The 22070-nt window shown below is 42.6% G+C and overlaps 2 long non-coding RNA genes and 1 pseudogene across 2 annotated transcripts; 1 reads left to right on the forward strand and 2 right to left on the reverse strand.

The window, feature by feature from the left end:
* Window positions 1-22070, reverse strand: part of LOC143268211 (bcl-2-related protein A1-like) — a 282316-nt pseudogene that overhangs the window by 142193 nt on the left and 118053 nt on the right.
* LOC143268076 (uncharacterized) lies at window positions 146-5504 on the forward strand. Its single transcript, XR_013043663.1, has 3 exons — window positions 146-205; window positions 2081-2176; window positions 4243-5504. It is a non-coding gene; the product is annotated as an uncharacterized LOC143268076 (long non-coding RNA).
* On the reverse strand, window positions 5394-11474 carry LOC143268077 (uncharacterized). The gene is made up of 2 exons (XR_013043664.1): window positions 10858-11474; window positions 5394-5554 (listed from the first exon to the last, which is right to left on the reverse strand). It is a non-coding gene; the product is annotated as an uncharacterized LOC143268077 (long non-coding RNA).

Raw genomic sequence — 22070 nt, forward strand, 5'->3', positions numbered from 1 at the left:
CTCTCTGTCTCTCTGTCTCTATCTCCCTCTCTCTGTCTCTCTGTCCTTCCTCCTAATAAAGCTCTAAAAAGGTAATCATGGCTCGTGATTCTTCTGCCACCACAGCATCCAGCACTCTCTTCCTCTGCCACAGCCACTGTGATAGCCACGGCCAGCCACGATCGCCACTCTAAACCCCTTCGCCCACTACAGCATGAAGCCACATGTAAGTGACACTTGTCTGTGTTTCTTTCTTGTTTCTCTCATTCTGTAAGCACACAATTTCCAGAAGTGTGGTTGGGGTGTGTGTGTGTCTGTGTGTCTGTGACACTAAAGATTAAATTTAGGCTCTGTGGATACAATCTCAGTCCTAAGGTTTATATTTCTTTTTTATAATAATTTATTTTTATTTTATGTGCATTGGTGTTTTGCCTGCCTGTATGTCTGTGTGAGGGTGTCAGGTCTCCTGGAACTGGAGTTACAGACAGTTGTGAAATGTCATGTGGGTGCTGGGAATTGAACCTGGGTCCTCTGGAAGAACAGTCAGTGCTCCTAACTGCTGAGCCATCTCTCCAGCCCCAGCTTATATTTCTTAAGTGGCCTACTTCTGAACCTATAGCCATTCAGTATAGCCAAGATAGTTGCTTCTTGTCTTTTATCTTGCTTTAAATATAAACTGTTTTGGGAAAGTCCAGTCTCGTGTCTGAAAATGGGACCCAGGGTATTGTGAGATCAAAGGCAGGCAGACCCCTGACTACAGACTGCAGCTTATAGTCCATGTGGACAGAAGCATGGCACAAAGTGGCAGCAGGCCCAGTGGCTACCTCTGATTGGCTCAGAAGGTTAGGTCACAATAGAAATGGCCCCATCTAACAATAATTTTCTGTTTTTTTTTTCTTGAGCTAATATTAGAGAATAAAGGCACATTCTGTGTATTCTCGGTGTCAAAGTCTGGTCCTACAGCTCCCATACATACCACTTCAATGGCTTTACCTGCCACAGTATACTAGGAAACTATATGCTGGGGAAACTGACCAGGTTCAACTCAGGCTCAGTTAGGGTCACATTTCAAGATGGCCACGGTCATGTCAAGCCAAGATGGGGATGATACAGACCTTGGCACACAGCTTTTTCCATATGAGTTTATCTTCTGATGTTCCTAGAGCTGCTTGCTCCTAGTTGTTTCTGCCTCAGGGACATAACTCAAGGAGTGATCCTAGTTGGTTAAAACCTCTGAGATGGTTTTCTCATCTCACGTGCAACTTTAGGGATCCTAAGCAGCCGGCAGTTGTTCTGGTTGTTAAAACCGTGTAACCTCTGCAGTATTTGTTATGCCTGCGTCATGAGCCCCCGGAGACCACCAGGAGTCAGAGTTCACATGCAAAAGCAAAGAACCTTTATTGCAAGCTCGAGCTTGGACTTCCCATCGGTTCCGACACAGCTATTGGACCAGGGAGAGCGTTGAGCTCAGTTGTATCAAACAGTGACTGGTACTGGCATTTGCTGCAAGGAAACTGGCGATCTATAGACAGATTGTGTGAGCTGTCCTTCATGTTCTAGAGCATTTAGTGCTTGTTTGTCTCAATTCTGATGGGTCTCCCACAGGGTACAGTTTGTGGCTTTTCCTGGTTATTGTAATGGTGAGGCCCAGGCCCAGTAGTGTTAGTCCGCAGCCTGTCATGGCTGCACCAATGTTAAGTTAGACCTCTTCATATTGAAGTAAATATGTGTCATATTCAAGCACATTTAAAGCTTATAATAATCTGAAATAATCACCACTAGTGTTCTTGTCATGATCAAATGCTCTTCCTCCTTCTCCCACCCCCATCATGTCTGATGGGTTCTGTTTCTCTTAGAACTCTCACTTGCTTTACTTCTTTTTTCTGTCAGATGTTTCTATGGGGCCTCATATGCTGTGTCATGATTAGGGTTTTTATACCACAAAGAGTAAGAGTGATTGTGTTTGTGTGTGCATCTGTGTGTGTGCAACACCAGATTTATCCACCTTTGTCGTACTGTTTTTCCACAGTGATGTTTAGAGAGAGACTAAGGGTGTGTATGTAACAATATTTTACCTCTTCCCCCTTTCTGTTTGTTTTAGGAGATTCCTCAACAGTTGAATGGGAGTGATTGTGGAATGTTTACTTGTAAATATGCAGATTATATTTCTAGGGACAAACCTATCACATTTACTCAGGTGAGTCCAAGCTGCTTCTCGTGTCCTTGCTTGTTCCTGTCCTTTGGCAGTGCCTGGCCCACGACAGGCTCTTCTCACAGACAGACTGTTCTAGGAACCTTAGGTGAGGCCCCACTCAGAATCAGTGATGTGCATGCTCGTCATGGGCTGTATTCCTGGACTTGACCAAGAATTCTTGATGACGGGTGGTATAATTTGCTTATCCTTGAACTCCATTTTTGATTGGTTCCTATTGTTACTGTTTTTAGCTAAAGGGAGGCATGTGAGGATAGATGACAGTGAGGAGAAACCCCGCCTTGTGAGGACTTCAGCCCCGGTCTAAGATGGAAGCATAAATGAACGTGCTTTCCTTTCTGAAAGATGTCGTATTTGAGAGGAAATTCAAGTATATCAGGAACCCTTAAGTTCCTGTTTGATAGTGGACTCTCAATCTTTCTACAGCCAGAGTTAACCCCAATCAGAAATATTTCTCATCCATAGACCTCTGTTGGATAGCTCCTGTATGCCAAACAAACTGTTCATTGACTAGTAGAACTAAATGCTTTGGAGGAACATGAAGTAACCAGGGCTGCCCTGCTGAATGCATATCTTTCTGATCTCGGAGAATACACTCTCAGCTTTACTAGGAATAAAGTAATGTTTTATGTGAGTTTATTTTTTATTTATTTATTTATTTGAGAGAGACACAGGGTCTCCCATAGCACAGGCTGGCCTGGAAATCACTATGTAGCCAAGGATGACCTTGGTACTTCTCATCCTCCTGCCTCTGTCTCCTGATTGCTATGATTATAAGTGTGCACCACTGTGCATATTAGGCATATAGTCTGCTGAGCCCTTGGATGTCTTGAACTATTTAAAATAACTTAAGAATCATGTTAAGGCTGGGCATATGGTACATGCCTCTAATCTCAGCACTAGGGAGGCAGATACCTGAGGGTCTCTGTGAGTTTCAGGCCAGTCTGGTTTGCATAGTGAGTGCCAGGCCAGCCAGAGCTACATAATGAAAGACCTTGTCTGGAAAAAAAATTGTATGATCATGTATTAAGACTTTTGCCACACACATCCTCCAGAAACCCAGGAGTGTGTAATAGAGAGCAGAGAGCTAGCTCCCCCTATGTATAGCAATGCACCACAAACAGGCCAAAGGTGGCACCCTCTGTTTATTTGGGGTTTGTTTGTTTGTTTTAATTTTTCGAGAGAGGGTTTCTCTGTGTGGCCCTGGCTGTCTTGGAACTCACTCTGTAGACCAGGCTGGCCTTGAACTCACAGAGATCCACCTGCCTCTGCCTCTGGAGTGCTGGGATTAAAGGCATGCATCATCACCACCTGTCTTTTTCCTGCATTTTAAATAAAGGTCATTTAAATTGAAACCAGGGCCTCATAAATACTAGGCAAGACCTCTCCCAGGGAGCCATACCTTCATGCCCTAAGGTCATTTTTTTTTTAATATAAAAGTGAATGATTTTTTTTAAAGTGATGTTTACTTAGAATGTAGAAAAGTTTCCTATTGTACCACTGCTTGGACATTTCCAATTGGTGCTTTCTTCTTCTTCTTCTTCTTCTTCTTCTCCTCTTCCTCCTCTATTTTCTTCTTCTCTTTGCTATTTTTATTATTGTCCCTGTAGTATATTATTCTGTATTCAGCTTTGGTTTTTCTAACTTGTAAGTGCATATGTATGCACATGTAATCACACATAATGTATGTATATAAGTGTGGGACACTTACAATCCCAGAACTGGGGAGGCTGAGGCAGGAGAAGCTCTTGACCATAGCAGCTTAGGCTCTTAAGCAAGACCCTTCTCAAGCAAACAAACAAAATAAAACAAGAACCTTTGTCAAACATGGCAACACATGCCTTATAATCCTTATAATCCCAGCACTGGAGGTATAGGCGGGAAGGTTAGGACAAGAAAGCCTATTGTGCTTCAGAAATTTATACATGATGTAAAGCTGATTGATAGACATGTGCATCCTATTTTATGTATGTGATGACACCTAAAGGCTGTCATGCTGTGATATTGTGTGCAGAAGTGTGTAATACTATTGTTTGTGGGATTCTTTTCAGCACCAGATGCCTCTCTTCCGGAAGAAGATGGTGTGGGAAATCCTCCACCAGCAGTTGCTGTGACAGTGCCCTGCCCTGGGTCTTCTAGCTGCTGGTGGTTCTTTCATGGATGTTTCCATATACCTCATGCATTATGGGTTAAAAGTCCCCGTATCATTTCTGTTCTTTCACAGGTACTGGGCTATCAAGAGTGCATGAAGGCCTCTCCACAGTAGCCCTGACTTGGGGTGTGGAGGGGCTGCTTGCAGCCCTGTTTGCAAGGCTGTGCCTGCCCAGAGCCCTGGACTGTTCACCCCAAACAAGAACAACTGCTAATTAATGTTGTTTGTTTTAAAGTTATTTCCATATGAATGTGGGAAATGCAGGCTTTGTTCTATGAATTGTTTTTTCTGTGTTTGTTCCCATGCATTCATTCACTCACTCATTTGCAAACACTGGGCAGTGCCCTTTTCTCACTGCTCTTTTATAATTAACTATAATAATTTGTTTGGACTATTTATTTCTGAAAAGAATGTAATCAAACTGCCACCCCCTGCTGCAGAGGGGCCTCAGCAGGGGGAGGGAGGGGGTGTTGACTAGCTTCTCTAATGCTGTAGTAGGAACTGCCGACATGAAGTTAACGTTCTCCCTTTTGAGGCTTGAAAACGCCAGAAGAAATGACGCTGCTGTGTTGTGGGGATCTGGCTGCCTCTTAGAGGCTCTGCCGCTCTGACACAGGCACAGTTCATGGAAATGTGGCCAAGGACCTCAGTCTCTGTGTCCTCAGAGCAGTGCGTGCTCATCTTAGAGACTTTCTTTTTTAGAACTGAAGTAGCTTGGCTTCCTCTCGAAACTGGATTCAAAGTAACTGTGACCATAAATGTTTCATCCTAGGTGTGGTTGAGTATGACCCTCACAATGGTAAAGGGCTGGCCTGAACCGTCTATTTCAGAAGATGCTCCTCAATTTAAGCCTATTTTTCTTCAGAGTTTTTTTCTTTAAAAAATATATAAATATATATAAAGCTGAAATTAAGTTCTTGGCTCATTAGCATGCCCACTGAGGCCTCTGGAGAGAGATTTAATACCTGGCTCTGAGGTCATCTTTACAGTCATTTATTTTGTATATGAAAGTTTGTATTTAACTTTTTTGTTCATTAAAAATCCTACAGATGTGGTTATGCATTTTTAATTTCAGAAAGTTGGTCAGAGCATATTTTACAAGATCTAGTGCCTAGTGTTGCTTTTATCATGTAATAAAAGACTGTCTGGCAGAACCTAGAATATGCTGATAATTTCTCCTCTTTTGTCGGCTTCAACTTTCCAAACTTGTTCTGGAAACAAACAAAAAGAAGAGATAAACTCGGAAAAGCTGCACGCATGTTAGATACAGATGCACATATCTGCTCTTGAGAATCCTGGGCAAGCTGCTTAGAGGTTGTAACAGTTGAAATCTGCTTTTTCTGAGACTTGAAGTGGCCTTGGTATGGAAGCTGGGCCTGTGATGTAGACCAAATGACTGAGCCTACCCAACGAGACCTGGTGGCCTGGCCAGACCTGAGAGCATGTGGTCCAGTGGTTCAGGGGTGAACTGTTTGTGCTTCTTCTTCCATAGGACAGACTGTACAGAGATCCCTTCCTTTAGCCTAGACCCTTTTCCTGGCCCCCCTAGGAGTTGTGCCAGTGATGCCGGGATCCAGCTATAACCAAAGGAGTTCAGACATTGACTGTGTCTACACTGCTGAAAATTGGATGCTAGAATTCTACCTGAGAGTTTATGGCACAGACATACCAAGATGGCTGCCTGACCTGAGTTTAATCCCCTGCACCCACCATGGAAGGAAAACTGACTCCCCAAATTGTCCTCTAACCTGCACACTGGCACACACCAACAGGTGCACCATAATAGTAATAAGTAGATTTTAAAAGGAATTGAGGGCCTTGGATAAGGTTTGTTTCTGTTGGCTTTGTTCTCTTGGATGGTGATTTGTTCTCCACTCAGGTGAGTGGTGCTGTGGTTGATGTGGTATTTGAGGGGCATCCTCTGAGCTTCTCACCCATGTGTGCCCCTGAGAGCTATTCTTAATTCAGAACAGGAAGCTAAAGAGAATTCACTCCCAGTCTCAGCCCAGCACCCATGTCATAAGCTGGGCAGCTGCTCACATCTGTAATCCCAGTTCTGAGGGAATAGGGGCAGGAGGACCAGACCCTGAGGAGCAGGAGGAGTGATGGAGGACACTGACCCCTCTCCCGGGCGCCTCGTGCACACATCTGCAGGCATGTGCACACACCACACTCGTGCAGACACACAGTAAGTCTTCACACAACAGCAAAGTAGCGAGTACAGATGTGAAGCTGCAGCTGCACTGCTCTGCCTGAATTCCGGAATCCAGGCTAAGGCACCACAACCCATGGTTCTGTGAGAAGTGTGTGGGTAATAGAAGTGTTACAGTCAAGCAGATTATGAAACAAAAATAGGTGATAAAACAGCTATTGGTGTAACTAGTGAATCAGCAAAATTAAAGCCAGGGATTTGTGTGTGTGTGTGAAATTTCAATTTTGGGACCTGAAAAAGTGTTGCATTGTTCTGTTTAGCCCACAGTCTCTGAAAATGAGTAAATTTTAAGAAATTCCCAGTGTTGGTGACTTCTCTTTCTGCAGTCGACTGCTTTACGCTTGTGCTTTACCTGGAGTTGGGGTGGAGGAAAGTTGTCCAACCACCCCTGCAGATTTCACTGCAGATAAATTTCTAAATGGTCTTATTAAATACAAAACATGGAGCCAGATATAGGGGTGAAAACCTTAGAGAGATCAGGGAAATAGCCACAGCTAACCTTACCTCACCAACTCTGCAGCTTCCAAATGCGAGTTCCTTCCTGTCTACCCATGTCTTTATGTCTTGCTGTTCTGCCATCTGATTTGCTCTCTCCATTCAACTACATCACTTCCTCTTCCTACACAGCTCTGTTACTTCCTGTCTGTCTGTACAGACCTACAGACCTCCATGGTTGACTAGTTTTGGAATTTAAGGCGTGTGCCACCACATCTGGCTCTGTTTCCAGTGTGGCCTTGAACACACAGAGATCCTGCCTGCCAAGTGATAGGATTAAAGGCATGTGCTAACATTGCATGACTTCTGTATTGTGGCTGGCATTTTCTTCTGATCTCCAGGCAAGCTTTATTTATTAAAGCACAAATAAAATATCACCACACTTTGTATCCTACCCAAGTTGGTTAAGGCTGTTAGAACCCCTATTCCTTCTCTTCTGAGTCCTAGACACAACTTGGGGACTGCTGAGGTGATACTAGATGTTCACCTACACCGAGAAGATGCACATGATCCTGAGGCCTTGTGTGTGTATGAGGAGTCTTCCTGAAGATACAGTAAACCCCAAATACATAAACAACATAAAATACTGTAGTCAACTCACATTATTTAAGTGGCTTTGTGAACTGATTTTGAGAAGACCTCCATATCAAATAAGTTTTTAGAACTTATTTGTAAGGTAGGGATACAGCTGGCTTGCTAATTTATTGTTTTAATTATTTAATATGCACAAGGATGATTTTGGGTGTGTTGGAATAGATACTAATTTTATCTCTTTACCAATAAATTAATCTCTTAAGTGGCCTTTTAGATTTTGTATTGAAACTCATTAATATATTTTATCCTATGATCAATACATAATACACATGTACACAATTTATTTTGTAAAATAAACGTTTGCTTTTTCGGGCTGGAGAGGGGGCGCAACAGTTAGAGCCCTTGCTGGTTTTCTAGAGGACCATAAATTTAAATCCCAGCATCCACACTGGGCAGCTCAGAAGGGCCTGTAATTCTGACTCCAGGGAATCCACCACCCTCTCTGGGCCCTGCACACTCATACATGGTACACACTCACATAGACAAACACACAATCAGACCATCTGGAGAGGTGGCTCAGTTCTTAAAGAGCACCTGCTTTGAGCCTCGGGGGATCCAGTGCTCTATTCTGGCCTCCTTTGGCACCCATGCACAAACCCCACACACAGATAATTAAAAATAAAAATTTTGAGACAGGGCCCCACCTGTCCTATAATATATAAATCAGGCTGGCCTCGAATCCACAGAGGTCTGCCCACCTCTCCCTCACCAGTGCTGGGATTAAAAGCATGCACCAGGATGTCTAGCTCTAAATTTTCTTTTTAAGTTTTTTTTTTTTTTCATTCCGAAGTACTGGGGGCAAATCCAGGGGCTTTGGTGTGCTGGGCAAGTTTGCTATCACAGAATAGACTCCCCAGCCATAGTTGAAAACACTGCTCTTAATGACAGGAAAGCAAAATGAAAGGTTTTTAAAGACAGGAAATGGGCAAAGAGGGAGGGAGGGAAAGAGGGTGAAAGAGAGGCACAGGCTGATTCGAATGATCCATCTAAACCTAGGCAAACAGGCTAGAAGCTTCCAGATCCTTAATGGAAATCTGTAGGGTAATCACTCTGGTTTGTACATTGGCATTTCCAGTAGAAGTCCTGTTCCTTCTCTACATAGGTGATAAGACGGAATCTGGGATTGACAGGATGGCCCAACAAGCAGCTGAGTTCACTCCCTAGAACCTGCAGGGGAAGGAGAAAACCACCATCCAAAAGCTGTCCTCTGACCTCCATATGCAACGCCAACACACACACACACACACACACACACACACACACATTCAGATTTAGAAACACAAAGGAGCCTGGCTGAGTGAATGTGAGAAGTGTGTCTTCTTTCTGAACATGCATAGCCAACACGAAGGTTTTACATTAACAAATTATGTCTTTGTTTTTATTTTGTTTTGAGAAAGGTCTCCATAACTCAGGCTGGCCTGGAACTCACTTTAAGGTCCAGATTGTCCTCAAGCCTACTACAACCCTTTTGTCTCAGCCTCCTTCGTGCTGGGATTACAGACACACACAACTATGCCTAGCTAAATGTCTTAGCCTAGCATCTTTCAAATGTAGATATTGAGTTCTTGTCTCCAAGACTCCTATGGGACTGTTTACATGAAGCTGTTAGAACTATAAGAGTTCTTGGGGGCATGTGATTCAAATATATAAAGAAAAGTTCTACACCCCTGCTGTAAACACCCCCCCACACACACACATACATACTATATGTCATATGTCAGGCATGTTACATACATATTTGGCAGTCATAAGTGTGATTCCTAAGTATCTGATACCTTTTATAATTTCATTTAATAATGTCAATAAAAAGTACTTATGGTAGAAAAATACTGATAGAAGGTAAAGAATAAAAATTCTGGCCACCTACTACCCCACTCTATGGTGATATTTTATTTGTACTGAAATGTGATTTTATTTGTATGTTAATAAATAAAGTTGCCTGGGGGTCAGAGCTGATAGGAAGCCATAGCAGAAGCAGCAATGTGGCAGGATACAGAATCAATGTGCACAAATCAATAGCTTTTCTATTGGTATTCTATACCAATAACACATACAGAGAATGTGGTTATAGACACACACTCATTCACAATAGCCTCAAAGAAAATACAGTATCTAGGGGTACACCTAACCAAGGAAGGGACGGACCTCTACATGAAAACTTAAATCTGCTGAAGAAAGAGACAGAGACACAAGAAAATGGAAAGACACCCATGTCTGTGGATTAGTAGAATTAACATTGTAAAAATGACCATTCTACCAAAAGCTATTTATAGGTTCAATCCCAATCAAAATCTGTACCTCATTCTTCACAGAAATATAAAAAGGTATTCTAAAGTTCATATGAAACCACAAAAGACCATGGAGAGAGAAAAACAACCCTTGATAAAAAGAATAATTAATGCTGAGGGATTACAACTCCAGATCATAAGATATATTACAGAGACATAGTAATAAAAACAATGTGTATTGGCAAAAACAAAAACAAAAACAAAAAAAAAAAAAAAACAGACATGTGGACCAAAGGAACAAAATTGGACATCCAATGTAACTGAATGGTCATGACATGGGTGTGTGGGTTCCCGCGGGTCCATGGAATGAAGACTCAGAGGCATCTTAAGAATGAATCTAGCCTTTCATGGCTGCAGGGGGCACTTTCCCTTCACCTAGGGCATTTTTATCTACTCTCTATTATATTTTAGCCAGTTAATTGATGTACCTACCTTCAAAGCGCTCTAAAAGGAGCTCCCAGAGACCAAATGTCAAGTGCAAATTACTTGATTTATCAGGTACCATGGTTTTCCAGGTTTCCTGAACCAAGTTTTGCATAGGCCTTTGATCCTTGGGGGACTCTCTGATCCTTGACTCTCAGACAAGATTCACATGGGGCAATAAGAGAAACAAAAGGTAAGAGAAACAAAAGGTGTGGCTAAACAAAGGAAGGATTAAGTCTAGGTGCTACTCTCTGGAACCAAGCCAGGAGCTCAGCAGGAATACACTACAGATCCCCTTTTTCATTTAAAAAGTCAATTATCTCAAAGGTTATGCGGCCTTATAGTAAATATAGTCTTTTTTCTATCTGTCTTACAATCTTATGTAAGTAGACCAAAACACATTTTAAAGCCAATAAAGTTACTATTGCTAGAACAAGGGCACCACCTGCTAGGATAAGAAATCTATTAAAGTGATTCGTAGGATTGAATGAGGCTATAGTACCTGCAAGACTTTCCATAATGTCCATTCCTGTCGTATCAGGTACTTTTTTTGCAAAAGTTTCTTTGATTTCTTTCTGTAAATCAAAAACCATTTGAGAAGAATTAGGGTGACCCAACAAATGCATCCTAACTTTTTCCCAATCATATTTGCTTTCACTAAATCTTAAGGGTGTGATACAATAACAAGAAACATTCCAATCACAGTTTAATTTCATCTGCTCCTTCAAAATCTCTAACTGATCCCCTAACTGTAGCTTGAGAGTTTCTCTCCAACTCCCACCAAGCCCCGTCAGTCCTGCGGCCCACTTATACAATAAACACACAGACGCTTATATTATTTAAACTGTTTGGCCTAATGGCTCAGGCTTCTTGCTATCCTAGTTCCTATATCTCAAATTAACACATATCTATTAGTCTATAAGTTGCCACATCGCTCATGGCTTACCGGTACCTTACATCTCGCTTTTCATGGCAGTGGCTGGCAGCATCCCTCTGCCTCAACCTTCCACTTCCCAGCCTTCTCCTCTCTCCTTGTCCTGCCTATACTTCCTGCCTGGATACTGGCCAATCAGTACTTTATTTGTCAATAAATCATCCACAGCACTTCCCCTTTTCTTTTTTTCACAAAGGAAGGTTTTAACTTTAACATAGCAAAATTGCATATAACAAAACAATTATTAAGCAAGAATTACAATTACAATATCTAGTCTATTTATAATATCTAGTCTATTTGTATTTGGCAAAATTAAAGAAAATATCCTATCTATCCTATATTTGTGAATCTAAGGTTTCATATATAACTTATCTTTTATCATGAGTAAGAAAACTATAACTATCTAGTGTTCAACTACATCAAAGACCTCAGAAGGATACAATATTACCTGAGAAGTGGGAGAAGGATGCAAGCAACTTTCAGGAGTCTCGAGAGAATAGACAGCGACAGCTGGCAGCCTGGACAGTCATCCAGAGTTCTTCTGTAAAGTTGGGGCATCTGTCTTCAGCCCACAGGCCTTGAGTCTCTCAGTCACTTCTCTCTGTGTCCTGTAGAATGTCTGGCAGTTTCCTCTGTGAAGCAGGAACCAGAAGGACCATTTTGCCAAGCAAAGTTCAGTGGTCACCTTCCTATGGGTGCTGCATGTCCAGTCGATCAAGCAGTCCAGGCAAGAACAATTTTTTGCCCAAATGGCTATTTTGGCCAAGAAGAAGACAAACTCCATATAGAGTGTCTTCAATGCCCATCCTCCTCTCTGAAGTAAATTGGTGCTGCCAGGAGCAGATATGTCTCACTGTCCAGAAAGTCTAAATTTTTAAAAATATTTTAAATTCCATATTCTGTAGGTCTTTGAAGTGTTTGAATTATATCTATGTATACCTAGAAAACTTAACATGGCTATAAGTTTGACTATCATAGAAGACTAATTATAAATCTGTATTTCTTAATTATCCATTACAATCTAAATGAGTTACATAAACATAGCACCTTAAACAAGAGTAGAAATATATATATATATATATATATATATATTAGAACAAAACCAACTCTAAATTTGTATCAATAAACTAAAATCTATACCAATGTAAAACATTTTTAAACAAGTTGTTAAACTTTAAAAGTAGGTTCATTAATCTACCCTTTCATCCTGTCATATCTAAACTATCCCCTTTTCTTCTTTAGAAAGAGATTGTATTTATAATCAACCTGCTTTAAGTAAAAATATTGGTTTTTCTCTGTCCCACACCAGAGGGCTCTTTTGATATGGGATACAAGAATCTTTCAACCTTTTCTTTTAGGAATATGCCTGGGTTTAGAGAAGGAGTAAACCAATTCCATCTCCAAAGCCAGCTTGGTATATTTGGGAATTTGGGCATAGCTTCTCATACTACTTCCTTCTGGATGAGGACACTGTATCTTATGGGGACACAAAGAAAATTTTAGGATTGTGGAGTAGTCCATGAGGGTGTATTATCTGAGCCAGTTGCCTTGAATCCATTCTGGATGTTGGATCATCTGGGCCATGGTGTCATCAGAGACCTTTCAGGGGGTCTTGGCTGGTCAAACCTGATGTATCTTAATCTGGAACAAATCCATAGCCTCTGGCTTTCTGTGGAAACAGAAGTAGAGCCTCCTTTCCAAAGCAACATATCCTTACATCCAAATTTTGAAGTCAAGGTATCTTTAAAATATACATATTGAAGCCGGGCGTTGGTGGCGCACGCCTTTAATCCCAGCACTCGGGAGGCAGAGCCAGGCGGATCTCTGTGAGTTCGAGGCCAGCCTGGGCTACCAAGTGAGCTCCAGGAAAGGCGCAAAGCTACACAGAGAAACCCTGTCTCGAAAAACCAAAAAAAAAAAAAAAAAAAAAAAAAATATACATATTGGCTTAACTCAACAGCTTATACAATCAAATGTTTTTCTGCAGTTAAGAATCCCAAAGACAACACAATCCAGATTCTCTGTGTAATATCCATCTTTATGTGGCTTATTTTTATACTACCTTTACTGTCTCTTTAAAGACTTTATCTTTTTAAGATATATATATATTGCATATATATATATATATTTTAAGATATATATATATATATATTGCATATATATATATTTTAAGATATATATATATTGCATATATTCCATTTTATCACTCTTCCAAGCCTATGTACACTCATATATATATATATATTGCATATATATATATATATTTTAAGATATATATATATATATATATTGCATATATTCCATTTTATCACTCTTCCAAGCCTATGTACAATTTTACACACATTGTAAAGCATTTAAAGTCTTGTTCTATCTGAATCTGCCTTATTGTGTAACTATTGCTTTAAACTGCAGCATTACTAGGGCTAAAACAGCAGCTTTGGCTGGTGGCTCTGCCCACCTCAGCTTCCCATGGAGATGGTATGTTTACCTCCAGCTTTGGAGGAACCATGCTCACCGCCAGAGGCAGTGGGTCTATGCCTCTATCAAAGCAGTGTGTAGCCCAGAAACCTTTTTTTTTAAATTGTACTAGCAAAGGCTAAATTCACCATGCAGCATAATGTGCCACTTGGAGACGCCTCATTCCTGCCATACTATAGGTCAAGCTCACATACCCTGACATAGTAGCTCAAACTGCAGGCTGCCACTAACTTGAGACAACTAGGAAGCTGTTTTTAGCTCTTTTAGAATCTTCTTTCTCAGGTTTTAGGTGGAAATTCTTGCCCCACGTTCTAGCACCATTTGTGGCTTGAGAGTTTCTCTCCAGTTCCCGCAAGCCCAGTCAGTCCTGCGGCCCACTTATAAAATAAACACATAGACACTTATATTATTTAAATTGTTTGGCCTAATGGCTCAGACTTCTTGCTATCCTAGTTCCTATATCTCAAATTAACACATATCTATTAGCCTATAAGTTGCCACATGGCTCGTGGCTTACGGGTACCTTACATCTCTCTTTTCATGGCAGTGGCTGGCAGCGTCCCTCTGCCTCAACCTTCCACTTCCCAGCCTTCTCTCTCCTTGTCCCGCCTATACTTCCTGCCTGGCTACTGGCCAATCAGTACTTTATTTATCAATCAATCATCCACAGCACCTAACAATACAACAGCTTGCCTTAATTCATCTAATTCATTTACTATCTCATTATCAATTTTATTTCGTTCAGTCTAAAGTTCTTCTGAATGTCTATGCCAGTCTCTAATGAATTCAGCAGTTTGGATTTCTTTATGAAGGGCCACTCAGCTGCTGTTCCCATAGCTGTCAATGAAATGATTCCCATAATAACTGCAACCACCAGTCCAACCGTCAATGTGTTCTTTTAATATTCTGTCAGCGAGTTTCTATACCAAGATCATCACAGGAGAGTGTTGCCAAGGCCTCGACAACTTCACCGGTATCCAGATTGCTGGCCTTGTCCTAAGAATATATAAACTTTCAAAGGTCAAATTTAAAAACATACTAGAATTAACACAGATATGCAGGGTACACCATTCATAAGTGATGCTGTAATTATTTGGGTGCCATTGTACAGGCTCCTTTAATAGCAAGTAAGGTAATGGTACACATGCCATAATAGGATGGCTTTGATTTAGTCTAAAAGACAGAGTGTATTTATCATCCTTAATGTTTATTTTTCCTTCCCATGCTTTAAGGGGGTAGAAGGCACTTGTCAATTTCCATGAGTAAGTCTGAAATGAATCACCAAATTGCAGGAGAGGACTTGACATTCCAACTCCATGCCACCGAGTAGGTTCATTAATAGAAGCATTGATTTCCACAGTTCCGTTTAAATTGTACCACTTCCATCTTAATTTTGAGTGAGAATAATTTCCTTGAGGGGTGCCATAAGGGCTCCAATCAATGATGTCTCCTTGGAAGATATTAATTAGCACTCGAGATTTCTCACTCTTACACTGTTGCCAATGTACCCAGTCAGATTCCTTGTTGGTAACCCTCATCTCACAGAACGGTAGATTTATGGAACTAGTAGCATTAATCTCTTGTCCTTAAAAAACGGATGTATGAAGCATATAAAACTTAGTATGATAATCTTGGGTAGTATTGACTATGGATAGCCATACTTGAGAGGTTATTTTCCCATGAAAATAGGAATTCCTTGTACTCCAACAGTGTAATTGTCAATCACTTTACCCTCCTCCATTTGCTAAGGGGGACCTTGGTTGACATAGGTAGCCAAGAAGACTCATTAACCACTACAGGAATATTTCTATCTCCCCAAGTTACTACTATGTTAATTGGAGGATTAACAATTTACAAGCTGTTTTTGAAATTATAGAAATATTAATTTGAGCTCACCATTGTTGTAACAAATCTCTACCCCATAAATTCATGGCTGTATCAGCCATATAAGGCTTTAACATTCCTATCTGTTCTTTAGGCTCTATACATTTAATATATTTTATACTTTGTTTTATTTTAGATGGGATTCCAACAAATTGAGTGGAGACTTCTTGTAAAGACCAGTTGGGATCCCAGGATTCTTGTGAAATTATAGAAACATCCAGCATCAGAATCCAATAATCTTTTAATCTCAATTTCATTTAATTTTACTTTTAATTTGGGCCATTCATCATTGATAACTGTTTGTCAAAACACATTTTTTTTCTGTACTTCCAAAGCCTCCAGTTCTAAATATAGGTGCCATTTTGCATTTAAGATATGAAAGTAATAATAATTGAGCAATTCTATCACCAGCTTCTAATTTTACATATGCTATTTATAAAAGCATTAAATACAATCTCTATAGGATTTTAAGAGGTAACTTTAGGCAATATTCTGAAATATTTTTATAAAATCTTAAAAAGAGGCTCCTTTTTTTTTATAGATTCCAAGTAACACATTAATGCAACTCGCCAATTATTAACAGTGTGGACCAAACAATTTACTTGTATTTTGTTTACTGAAAAAAAATAACCTCTTTATCAGTAACAGATTTTTTTCTATGAGTTTTTATCCTAGCAATCACATTATTTAATAAGCTAACAACCCAATCTGTTTTAGGTATTACATTTCTATAGAATTTAACCAAAAATTTTTAGAAAGTAACTTAAAGAGCAGATCCAAATACTCAGTAATGATCAATAGACAAGAGCATAACCAGTATATAATTTAAAATTATGAATCCTGTTCCTTTAGTTTATCAAACTTCCATCCAAACATTTATTAGACAATCAAAAGGAAAGAACATCTTCTATACACTTAATGATTAATATCTCTGGAAATTCAAACAGCATCAACTTAGCATTCCAAGTCCTGACTGAAACCATTCTTCACCAGAAGTTGAGCCCATTTATACTTCCTCTTTCTCCCATGAAGGGACTGCTAATAATGAATTATTCCCACCATTAGAGAAAAACAGAAAACATTTCCCACAAAGAGATCTTTAACATTGAATTATTCCCGCATTTAAACCAAAGTTAAGCAACCAGACAAAATTTTAAGCTCTGGGCTTGCTTGCTTGTCCAGCCAGCAGCAGTGAAGCCCACCTGTTGATTCTTTGTAATTCAGATACCAACACTCTGCTCACAGACAGAAAGAGCTCAGAGTTGTAGCTATCCTGAAATGTTTATATTGGAAAGTGCTGTGCCCAGATCGCGAACCCCCAGAGAGACCACCGAAAGACAAGCATACCAAAATGCAAAAGCAAGGCTTTAATTCAGGATATTCAGGAGCAATACAAGCCTAGGCAGGGACTTCGTTCAACACATCCAATGCAGTGGAGGCTGGAGGAAGTGCCCAGCCTGAATTGTGCACAGCTTTTAAAGACAAAATCCACAAGATTACAATAGCAGGGGATTTCCATACATGTACATTTCTGATTGGCTCATTTCTAGGGACTTTCCAGAAATCATGGTTTAATCTTACTTCTAAGGGGGGTGGTTGCCCATAACCATTTCTCATTGGCTGCCCTCAGGTGGGGACATTCTGTGGTTAAACAATCACCATGGAGACCAGAATTGGGACATTCCATGGTCATACATTCACTATCACATGATTAACTTGTTATTCTGTAAAAATGCAGGAACTTTGGTCTCACAGAAAAAGCCTTTTTCCCCCCTCTATTACTACTGAGAAGAGGCGTTTTTATTTCCTTTATTTTACTTTTATGGGGCTTTATTGTCAGGGACAAGGATAGAATCTCTAGTTAGTAAAAAAAAAAAAAAAATACAGACCCCCATAAGACAGGGAACTAGATCATCTTACAGTCAGGTTGCCTAGCAACAGGACATTGAGTCAGAGCCCTCGACCCTTTCACCCTGTAAACATACTACACAAACATCCTGTTAGCTTGCCCCACCCTATGCAGATAACAACTTCTTGCTCCCCCCCACCCCACCCTGCAGGAACTATATAAACCCTCCTGGAGAAAAATAAAGTTGCACCTTGATCAGAAGCTTGACTTGGTGTATTTCCTTTGTATCTCCTGTCCCTACATTCCATCCTTAGGGTGGTCAAGTACCCGTTGAAGCCCTGCTGGCCGGGGCAACTGGCACCCAACATGGACGAAACCACCTCTTGAGGATTCGGAACGTCATCTCCTGGAGGAAAGACCAAGGCCTTGGTGAAGTTTTTGGATCCCCCTGAAATCGCCTGGGTCAGGACGCGATCCCGGAGGAGCGTGGAGGTGACGCAGGTAAGAAAGTGACGAGCCATGGGACAGGCAACTTTGTCACAAGATTTATTCATTTCTGACCTAAAAGAGTCCCTCAAGACACAAGGAACTAGGGTAAAGAAAAAAGTTCTTAAAGCCTTTTTTGATTATTAATGACATTCTTAGGGTCTGTAAACATTCCCTCAGATCACCACCTGTGCTCTATGGAAGAGGAGACGCTCATGACTTTTAAACCTAACAATCCCCAGGAGTCCGCTCCTGCCCATCTTTATCCCTCTGCTAATAATTTTACCTCTAACTCCCCTCCAGACCCCACCGAGGAGGCTTTTCTAGAGAAAGGGGCTGCCCGTTACCATAATCCAGACTGGCCCCCCTGCAAAAATCTCCCCTTAAAACAGGAGTCCTTGGACCCTTTTATACCCCCTCAAAAACCTCCGGCGGTTCCCCCTTCTGCAATGCCCCCTCCCTATGTTTCTTCGTTTTCCCACTTTTGCAGGCCCGTTTTTGATGAGTTGGCTCCCCCTGTCCTAGATCTCAGCTCACTGCGACGGGCCCTCCAGGCTCGCAGGGAACTTGTTGAGCTTTTAAGGGAATTGAAAACTCTTGACAAAGAACTTAAAGATCTTGCCCTTGAAGTGGGAGCTCCTGGCCTGCTAAAACCATCTCAAAAATCTAGTAAATCAAAAAGTAAGCCTCAGCCTGTCCTGGCATTTCCCGTTACCCAGAGCCAGACCTCTGGGGACTCATCCGAGGCGGCCGCCCAGAGCGGCCCCTCGGGGTTTGGAAGACCAAAATGAGGAGGGGGAGAAGAAGGAGGAGCCGTCATCAGAGGACCCCCGCCAGGACAGACTTATCACAAATTAAATTTCCGCCTTGTTAAAAAGCTGAAATCCGCCTGTGCTCAGTATGGTCCTATAGCTCCTTTTACACTGGCCTTGGTGGAAAACCAGAGTGAACATTGGTTGACCCCTAATGACTGGTATTTCCTTGCCCGTGCGGCTCTTTCTGGGGGTGACTTTGTCCTCTGGAAAACAGAATTTACAGAAAATTGTGGAGAAGTTGCTCAAAAGAATATTGAACAGCCATCCTCAAAAACTTGGACGCTAAAGAAACTTCTCGGCAACTCCCCCTATGATACAAATGCAGCACAGGCAAAATTCCCTACATTAAACACTTGGCCTTTGAAAACGCAAACCCTGCCTGCCAGGAACTAGGGCATGGGGTAGCTACTGGTGCTTTCAGGATTTGCTGAGGCAACCATGAGTCCCCTGGGTGGCTAGAGGGGACAGGAGACATTTTGTCTCTGGATGGGCAGTCGCCTGGTGTGCAGGATGGGGTCGTCTCTGAGATCATGTTTCTGCTCCAACAGAGTAAGGCCGGTCTGGAGGGGGTGGTAGTGGAGGATCTGGAAGTGTAGGAGGTGTTGGTGATGGTTTGTCTTTATGGGGGAGGGGGGCTGGAGCCGGCCTTGGAGGTGGTTCCTGGGACTGAGGTGCTGGTGGGGCCGGATGCTTGCTGTTGTGGAGGGTCAGGTCTTGGTGGCACTGGGGGGAGGGGAGCTTGTGGGGCCGTGGAGGGGGGAGGGGAGGGCCTTTCCACCCTGGCGCCTCCTGGCTCCTTCATTCATGGGGAGAGAGTCACAGGGGCCGGAAGGGGGAGGGGGACTCTGGGGGGGGCAGCAGCATTCTGATTCTCATGATGTGACGTAGGAGAACATTCAGCATTAACACCATTGCTGATCATCACAGAAAGGCTAAATCCTGTTAATGGTGCCATAAAAGAGATACACTCTGCTCCCGGATGGTTACCGGAATGCCTGGTTAGAGCTGTAAATATACCTGATCTGCCCAGGAGAGACAGCCCCTCTCCTGAGGAAACTTCTTTTGTTTCAAATGCTGTCCCTCCAGCAAGCCCTCCAGGCTGTTGTCCTCACCCACAGCAACCCCCACCAGCCCTTTAGCTCTGTTATCACTCTGCTCAGAGTTCCTGTGGGGGGGACAGTGGGAACTTCACAGCAAACTGTGTTTGAGACCTTTCACACAGCACACAAGTCCCATAGTCAGTCACGTTCTGGGCTGAGCAGGGACACTGCTTGTCACAAATCCAGTCTGACTGCAGGGGCCATGTTTCCAAGGGCAGTGCTGAATTTTCATCCAAAGTGTCAGAAAGGCTTGTCGGACCTGCTGGCCTTGGTGTCACAGGTGGACATGGCCATGTTGGGCCAGCTTGACACGGCCTGTGGCTGGCAGGTAGCACAGCAAACAGGGAAGCACCAGAGAGAGGGCACCCATGAAGGACCGGCGGGTACAGCAGTGGGAGCGGGAGCAGGAGCAGGGAAGGTCAGCGCAGGAGCCCTCATCATCCTCATTGGAGCAATGGTAGAAGATGCCTTGTACTAGGCACATGCGTGTGCCATAGACCCAAATCTTCCTCGCTCAGTTGATTCTAACCTTCTGCTCATAAAGATACTCTTTTAAAAAATCCTGTAACACTGATGGCAGAGGAAGCCCACCGGTCCCATCATATGCAGTGCACCTGCAGATCACTGGGTCGGGTCACTGTGTTGCCACTCAGGGCACTCAGGTTCCTTCCACCTAGACCAACCTATTATTCCCCAGATCAATTCCTAGACCTCTAGGAAGAGAAGCCGTGCTGAGACAAATGCCTTGACGGGAGCCTGTTACTGCCATCACCTTAGCAGTCCTTTTGGGGGTTGGAGCAGCGGGAACAGGCACAGAAATTGCATCTCTGGTCCTGTTCAACCAACATTACTCTGAGCTTCAACTCTCCATAGATGAGGATATTGCCCAACTTGAACGGGGAATTTCTGCCCTCGAGTCATCCCTTTCCTCCCTAGCTGAGGTAGTTTTACAGAACAGGAGAGGCCTGGATCTCCTCTTTTTACAACAGGGTGGCCTTTGTACTGTGTCCAAAGAGAATGTTGCTTCTTTACAGACCACACTGGGGTAGTCAGGGACAGTATAGTAAAGGTTAAGAAAGGACTAGAAAAAGAGAAAAGAAAAGGAGAACAAGAGCTTGGGTGGTTCTAGATTTGGTTTTCCGCCTCCCCTTGGCTAACGACCCTTCTTCCCTCCCTCCCAGGACCTGTTGTAGGCCTGCTCCTGGTCCTTGCCTTTGGGCCATGGGCACTTTCCCAGCTCACTCCGTTCATCCGAAGCCAAATAACAGACCTGGGGCCAGGCAGATCCAGGTTCATTACCACTGCTTTGATATGCAGGACTCCAGGGTTGAAATTTCCCCTCACTAGAGATGCCCCACACAGACCCCTTCACTCAGGCGAGGCTGCACCTGTGTGTGGGAAAAGGGCTCACTCAAGGCATGATTGGAGTGCAGCTGGGACTGCACAGGCTGGGGACCATGGTACCCCAAAATCCCGAGAGCCTGGATTATATGCCCTGTTGCATAGCGATTGTGCAGTAGCAACCTTGCGCTTACCCATTTCTGCTCCCTCAAAAAACTGCATGGTCCACTGATTCCCGCACTATGGGGATGCCTGTGGTGCTTGAGTCTGGAGAGACATTCCCTCTCGGACCTTTTCACAACCCTTAGAGGGATAGGGCCTCTGTAATCCTCCATGCAAAGCCTCTTTCAGAGTCCTCCTTTTAGACCATTCGAACCTGGTTTATGTTGGCCCTTAGATTTATTACTAAGAAGGGGGAGATGTCAGGGACAAGGACAGAATCTATAGTTAGTGGAAAAATACAGACCCCCGATAAGACAGGGAACTAGATCAGCTTACAGTCAGGTTGTCTAGCAACAGAACATTGAGTCAGAGCCCTTGACCCTTTCACCCTGTAAACATCCTGTACAAACATCCCGTTAGCTTGCCCCACCTTATGCAGATAACAGCTTCTTGCTCCCTCCACCCTGCAGGAGCTATATAAACCCCCCTGGAGAAAAATTAAGTTGCACCTTGATCAGAAGCTTGACTTGTTGTATTTCCTTTGTGTCTCCTGTCCCTACATTCCATCCTTAGGGTGGTCGAGTACCCGTTATAGCCCTGCTGGCTGGGTCACTTTATAATCTTTAAACCTAGTTTTAATATTTTTCCCCTTTTTACTGGGAAAAT

Source organism: Peromyscus maniculatus, chromosome 12 (assembly GCF_049852395.1).
Source record: "Peromyscus maniculatus bairdii isolate BWxNUB_F1_BW_parent chromosome 12, HU_Pman_BW_mat_3.1, whole genome shotgun sequence".
Taxonomy (NCBI): domain Eukaryota; kingdom Metazoa; phylum Chordata; class Mammalia; order Rodentia; family Cricetidae; genus Peromyscus; species Peromyscus maniculatus.